The following is a 6767-nucleotide window of genomic DNA, read 5'->3' on the forward strand; positions in this document are numbered from 1 at the left end:
CAATCTCTTCTGGCTGCACCTGGTAGAGATAGGGCTCTTTCATCGCCAGGCTTCGCTTTGCATACAAGTCTCTCTAGGATGGCTCAGACACAGCTGCACTCCATACTAAATTGATAGTGAAGGGTAGTGGATGGGGCTTTGAAACTGTCCTGTGCTATTTTTATGACAGTTGTCTATTTTCTGTGCCATTTTATTTGGCGTGATCAATTACGTTGCTGCGTTCCTCAGCACGGGGGCTAACTGGAGGACCAATTAATGCTCCACTTCAAAACGTTTTCCAGATTAGCGTTTATGTACCTCCTCCCATTGTCATGGATCAAACACAAGTCATCGCGAGGAGGCCCGGTCTCACTTCCTGCACTGGATATGATGTGTGTTCCTCTTATGTACATATTTTTTTACATGTGTTCTTCAGGCTTCAATATTGACGTTTTGAAGTGGCAACAACATGCTAGCTCTCGTTTATCAGAAGAAAAGTCATGTTTGTAACTGGTGGTAAAGAGGTTCCAAGCACCAGGTCTGCAGTCTCCTAGGGGTCATGTACACACTCCATACATGCTGATTCCTACTAAAACAACACAACACACACACACACAAACACACACACACTACACACACCACACACACACACACACATCACAACACACACACACACACACACACACACACACACACACACACAGACACAGACACACATCCATGTCGTATTTTTGGAACATGCTCCAATTGAATAATAACATTATAAAGCAAAAAACTCCATAATGTAACTCGCTCCTAAAGAAAGAAAGATATAGTGTTCGCCATTTGACATGAATTAACGTTAAGTGAGCTAATGAAACATAATTCCCATAAGGAGAGGATGGGCAGACGGGTAAAGAGAGACGAAAGAGAGTTGGAGACAGATACAGCCTGGACTGGTTACGTCAGGGAGAAGAAATGGTTGCAACGCATTAGCGGCGAGGTTTGTTTTAGGGAAGTGGGGAGAGGCAGTGGTGTGTTGTAGAGGAGGTATATAAAGTGAAACAGAGAGAACAGAGATTGAGATGAGTTAGAGAGAAGCCAGAGGGTAAGGAAGGTATAGGTGGTTAGCGAGAAGGGAAGTCAGGCCTTGTCGTCGTCAGCGAGATTTGGAGCAGCCACGTTAGCATGAGCATGGAGCTTCGTAAAGCACTTTCGCTTGCAAGATTGTGTTGCACCCACACTGTCTAACACCACATTAACTGACCAACCAGAGGGAAGGAGCAGGAAAAGAGAAAAGAGAGGACGAGAAAAGAGAGAAATGAGAGAGAGAAAGAGAAAGAGAGAAAGAGAGAGAAGAGGAGAGAGAGATGAGAGAGAGAGAGAGAAAGAGAGAGAGAGAGAGAGAGAGAGAGAGAGAGAGAGAAGAGAAGAGAGAGAGAGAGAGAGAGAGAGAGAGGAGAGAGAGAGAGAGCGAGAGAGAGAGAGGGAAGAGTAGAGGAGGAGAGAGAAATAAAGAAGAGGCTGTGTTTTGGGAATACAACCACAGGCTTAATCCACAATTGCCCGACAACCTCCTGATCCCGCGCCTCGGCTCCCAGCCCGATGAAGAGTGCTTCCTAAACCCCCTGCTAGTTAGACACCCCGTCCACACATCATATTCTCTTTCAATCATATGCACTCTATTCCCTATCATCACTCATACACTTCTATTCCCTATCAATCACTCATACACTTCTATTCCCTATCATCACTCATACACTTCCTATTCCTATCATGATTCATGCACTATTCCCTATCTCACTCATACACTTCTATTCCCTATCATCATCATACACTTCTATTCCCTATCATCACTCCATACATTCTATTCCCTATCATCGATCTCATGCACATTCCTATCATCACTATACACTTCTATTCCTATCACACTCATACACTTCTATGTCCTATCCACTATCACTTCTATCCCTATCATGCACATACACTCTATCGCCTATCATCCTCATAAAGACACACACACATGTCGTTCTGCACCTGAGCAAGGCATTAACCCACTGTTCCCGGCGCCGAAGACGTGGATGTCGATTAAGGCAGCCCCCCGCACTCTGCTCTGATTTAAGAGGGGTTTGGGTTTAAATACAGGAAGAACACATTTAGTTGAAGGCATTCCCTTTCTCTCGATCTGTCCTCTCTACTCTCTGCTCCTTTCTCTCTCCTCGTCTCTCTTCTCCCTCTCTCCTCTAGCACACACACACACACACACACCCCACACACACCACACACACACGACACACCACACACACACACACACACCCACACACACACACACACACACACACAACACACAACACCACACACCCACACACACACATCTACACACACACACACACACACACTAACACACTCTCTCTCATCTCCCTACATCCTCTATACACATACAACACACACACTAACACACTCTCTCATCTCCCTACTTCCTCTATACACATACAACACACACATAAACACACCTGCCTCTCCCCACTTCCCCTAAAAACAAACACCTTGCAACCATTTCTCTCCCTGACGTAACACACTCCAGGCTGTCCTGTCCTCCAAATCTCCCTACTTCCTCTAAACAGCCAGGACGTCAGACTGAGAAGATGAGAAGTGCTCTGTCTGTTTATGTCTGATATCAGATTTAGCAATGAGACAGACTTTGGTAAGGGCACTGAAATGGCACCGGCATGAAGGAATCTCATCTGATTGAGACAGACATTTATAACAGTATATCATCTACAATTGACATGATGTCAATGTTGGTGTTATTAATGTGTTGGTACTTATTAATAACTATGATAMTATGTCAGTGATTTTACTGGAATGTCATACTCTGAAAGATGGATGAAACAATGAAAAGAAAAGTGTTTTGTTTTGAAGGGTTGTCCAACATGTGAATGTCAGTATTCCTTTACCTTCTGTCTGATTGATGGATAGTTTGCCTGTTTAACCACAAGAGGGTGTAGCTTGGTCCTTGCCTTTTATTCAAACTACATGGTGGACAAAGCTTGTCTTCTGTTCTCACCAACACCCACAGCAGATGCACTCATGTTCAGAACCCCAGTGTCATGCATAAATGTATAGACAAGTGCATACTTCTCTGTGTAGGCTAATAGCTACACTGAGACATTKTTTTTTAAATAGGAAACGTCCTTCATTAACTGTATTACCATGAGACGGTGTCAATTCAGATGAAACATACACTCCTTTGCAGCAGTATATATTTCTTTCTTTCAGAAAATCACATGATATGCTGAAGATATAGCTAGAACAATACATGTTAGGTATATTATAGCACGGTACTTTACACCTTACACACACAATTCAATTTCAATTGGTTGTCTTGTCCATAAGACAACCCAGTTTAACATAAGACTAAGAATGTTTAACACTTCATGATATTGTTTTCATGACACACTGCACACACTGACAAATACCCGACAATTGTATTTATTTTATGGTTTCACATCGTGCTGCTCAATTGCAATAATGACACTAATATTTCTTTGAGCTGTCAGATAGAGAGTGTCTGGGGGTTGGTCGCTGATGAAACGGCGTGTGTGTTCATGTTGCCTCATTTCCTGAGTCTGCCCAAAGACAGGGAGATACGGGGGGCAGTGCGAGGGAGAGGGCGCCCTGGAGAAAGAGAGCGAAAGAGAGAGGGGGAGAGAGAGACAGACAGACACAGAGGGGGAGGCTGGTTCCTGATACCAAAACACGGAAAAGCAGGGGAGTGAAAGAGAGAGAAAAAAGGCTGGCTGAGACAGGGAGAGAGGGGGAGAAAACAGGGGAATAACACTTAAAGAGACACAAAAAGCGTAGGTGATGAAAGAAGATAATACTATGTTCTTCTGAACATTCCCCTTTCTTTATCTCTCACGCTGTCACATCGGATTGGACTCCAAAGAATCGACACCGCGTCTATCCCAGACCCCATGGGTTAACAGGTATGTCTGCCATGCTCTTTCATTGCTTTTCCTTCATCAGCCCTTCCGTTTCTATTCAATTGCCTAGTGTCAACGTATGTATTTTAAAAGCTGCTGATTTTATACGGAGACGCTTGTCACAAGGTTCAGACTATGTGCTTCATTTTACAACAATGTCKTTTTCATAATAGTTTTACGTTCAGATAGAGAGCGTGCTTGCGCACACGTTATAACCATTGAACAATGTAACTCTTCTGAATGCATGTGACAAGTTGAAGCGGTGTATGGTGGTTTTACGGTTAATAACGGGTGGTTGTCAGTGTGTTGGTATCATGTCACGGACCGCACAAGTGTATTTTGACAGTTCTTCGGTGCGATGCATTTAAGCATCATGCTAAAAGTAGTCCGCCTACCTGTTTCATGTTGCCGAGCTAACTGACAAGCCAGATGTCTACTTGCGTGAATGTTTCTAGTGTTGTCATTATGAGATGCAGTCATTTGCTAATGTAGGATAATTGTGCACTTGCATGAGATTGGGAAAACACGATATAGGCTAAAGGCACATTTATTTGCAGAATAAAACGCTCTTACCATAGGCTATTTGTTTTCACTGTAAAGGAACCCCTCTTTCCCTGACTGTATTTGTTAACCCGCAAATGTTGAGTTAACTGTCAACGTTTTGACCCCAATATTCTAGGTCTTTACGGGATTGTCACGCAGTGAGCTGTCACTGATCGTGATGCCTTGGTTGTATATCGTTCTATGCGGTCGGTCGGGGTATTTAAAGGCTCAATGCAGCCGTTTTTATCGCAATATCAAATCGTTACTGGGTAACAATTAAGTAACGTACTTTTATTTTATATTTATTTATTTAAAAAATCTATAAAAATGTGCTTCTTAGCAAAGAGCAATTTCTCAAGCACGACTGTTGCTCGGACTGTCTGTAAGTAGTCTGATTGAGGGCCCTAATTGGACAAGGTTAATGGGAGGGATATGTAACCTGAACATTTGTTGTTATTGGCAGAGAGATTTGAAACACTCTTTGTTATTGGTCTATTAACTTTTACTGCTTGGTGATGTCACCAGGCAGGCCAAAACTCCATCCCACCAAAACAGGCTGACATTTCAGGTGGTCTTTTCAAACAGGCTTACACTAAAATGGCGTTATCATTCTTTTTACAAGTTCACAGTACTATTGCAACCGCATAGTGTGGAAATATATATAAAACTTAGGAAATCACGTTTTTGACTGCCCTGAGCCTTTAAAATGAAATGGTGTCAGTTTGGCAGGCAAGGGCTTAAACCCCCCACCCCTTCTCCCCCTACTTCTCCCCTCGGTTAACCTCTGAAAGGGGGATTTCTCCAGCTGGAAATTTCTGCTGCGTCAACACCCAACCCCAGAGTAGGCTACCAGACAAGAGAGGGAGAGTTCAGGTTTCAGACTCAACGGTTTTTGGGCAATGTTGTAGCGATATGCAATATTAATCTGATCCGTCCGCAGGCGCTTCTTGAGTTGAGTTGAAAGTGTGGCGTCAAGTGTTTTCATTTGGTGCTGAATGAAGCTGAAATGCCAAACCGAACTGCTGATATGCTTTGCCCGTCTCTCGGTTATTGTGTGTGTGTCTCTTTCGGTCTGTGTCTGCCCCCTCAGAGTGGTCAGTTCCGTCTTCCTCCATTTTCTACCGTGCTCAGAAAATGAAAGGGGAACAACACCACTTGATTCATGCGCTGACAACAACACAATGTCTCGGCGCACTGTGCGCCAGGTGCGATGTCAACAACACAATGTCTCGGCGCACTGTGCGCCAGGTGCGATGTCAACAACACAATGTCTCGGCGCACTGTGCGCCAGGTGCGCTGACAACAACACAATGTCTCGGCGCACTGTGCGCCAGGTGCGCTGACAACAACACAATGTCTCGGCGCACTGTGCGCCAGGTGCGATGTCAACAACACAATGTCTCGGCGCACTGTGCGCCAGGTGCGATGTCAACAATGAAGTCGCGCAAATCGTCTCTCTGATCAAATCTATCGATGTCTGATGTCCTATGCTACACCTTTCCCACAACAGTCTGCTAATATGTTTTCCCCTAACCTTTTGTATTTCGATCATTTAACTCCCTGTTAGTTCTAACATTTAATTGCAAAATCACACTTGTATTTGGTTTCCTCCTAGACGTACATTTGACCTCCTTCATTAAAACATAAACCTAAATATGCATCAGTGTTTTATTATTCCGAGATTCTGATCATATCTTATAGACCTAATYACTTTAATTTGTAGCCTAAGCATTTAGACCTATACATGCGTTAAAAGCCTATACATGCTCCCGAGTGGCGCAGCGGTCTAAGGCACTGCCTCTCAGTGCTTGAGGCGTCACTACAGACACCCTGGTTCGATTCCAGCTGGCCGTGATTGGGAGTCGCATACGGCGGCACAGCGTCTTCAAGGTTTGGCTAGTGTAGGCCGTCATTGTAAATAAGAATTTGTTCTTAACTGACTTGCCTAGTTAAATAAAGTTTCAACAAAGAATCATTATAAATGCTATTCGATTAAAGTTCTAAAGATTTCAAAACCACACAACCTGTATGTTGCTTTGTTTTGCATCAACCATGGTGGTTATACCTACTAAATAAACAATTATTAGGCATTTAACATCTTGGTCACAAAGATGGGGGGGAATTTAATATATGAAAAATCTAATATATATATATATATTTATTTAAACACACTTGTGTCAGACTACTTTAATTAGATAACAGCTTGTGACTCATTTCTATCACAGTATAACTTAAAACAATAGCCTGTCATAGGCAGGTTCCATTATTAGTCAACTGAAT

General features: G+C 43.2%; 1 pseudogene; it reads left to right on the forward strand.

Annotated features, from left to right (window-relative positions):
- The first annotated feature begins 3598 nt into the window (after positions 1-3598).
- Positions 3599-6767, forward strand: part of LOC112075313 (zinc finger and BTB domain-containing protein 46-like) — a 54921-nt pseudogene continuing 51752 nt past the window's right edge.

The sequence above is a fragment of the Salvelinus sp. IW2-2015 genome, unplaced genomic scaffold (assembly GCF_002910315.2).
Source record: "Salvelinus sp. IW2-2015 unplaced genomic scaffold, ASM291031v2 Un_scaffold3080, whole genome shotgun sequence".
Taxonomy (NCBI): Eukaryota; Metazoa; Chordata; class Actinopteri; order Salmoniformes; family Salmonidae; genus Salvelinus; species Salvelinus sp. IW2-2015.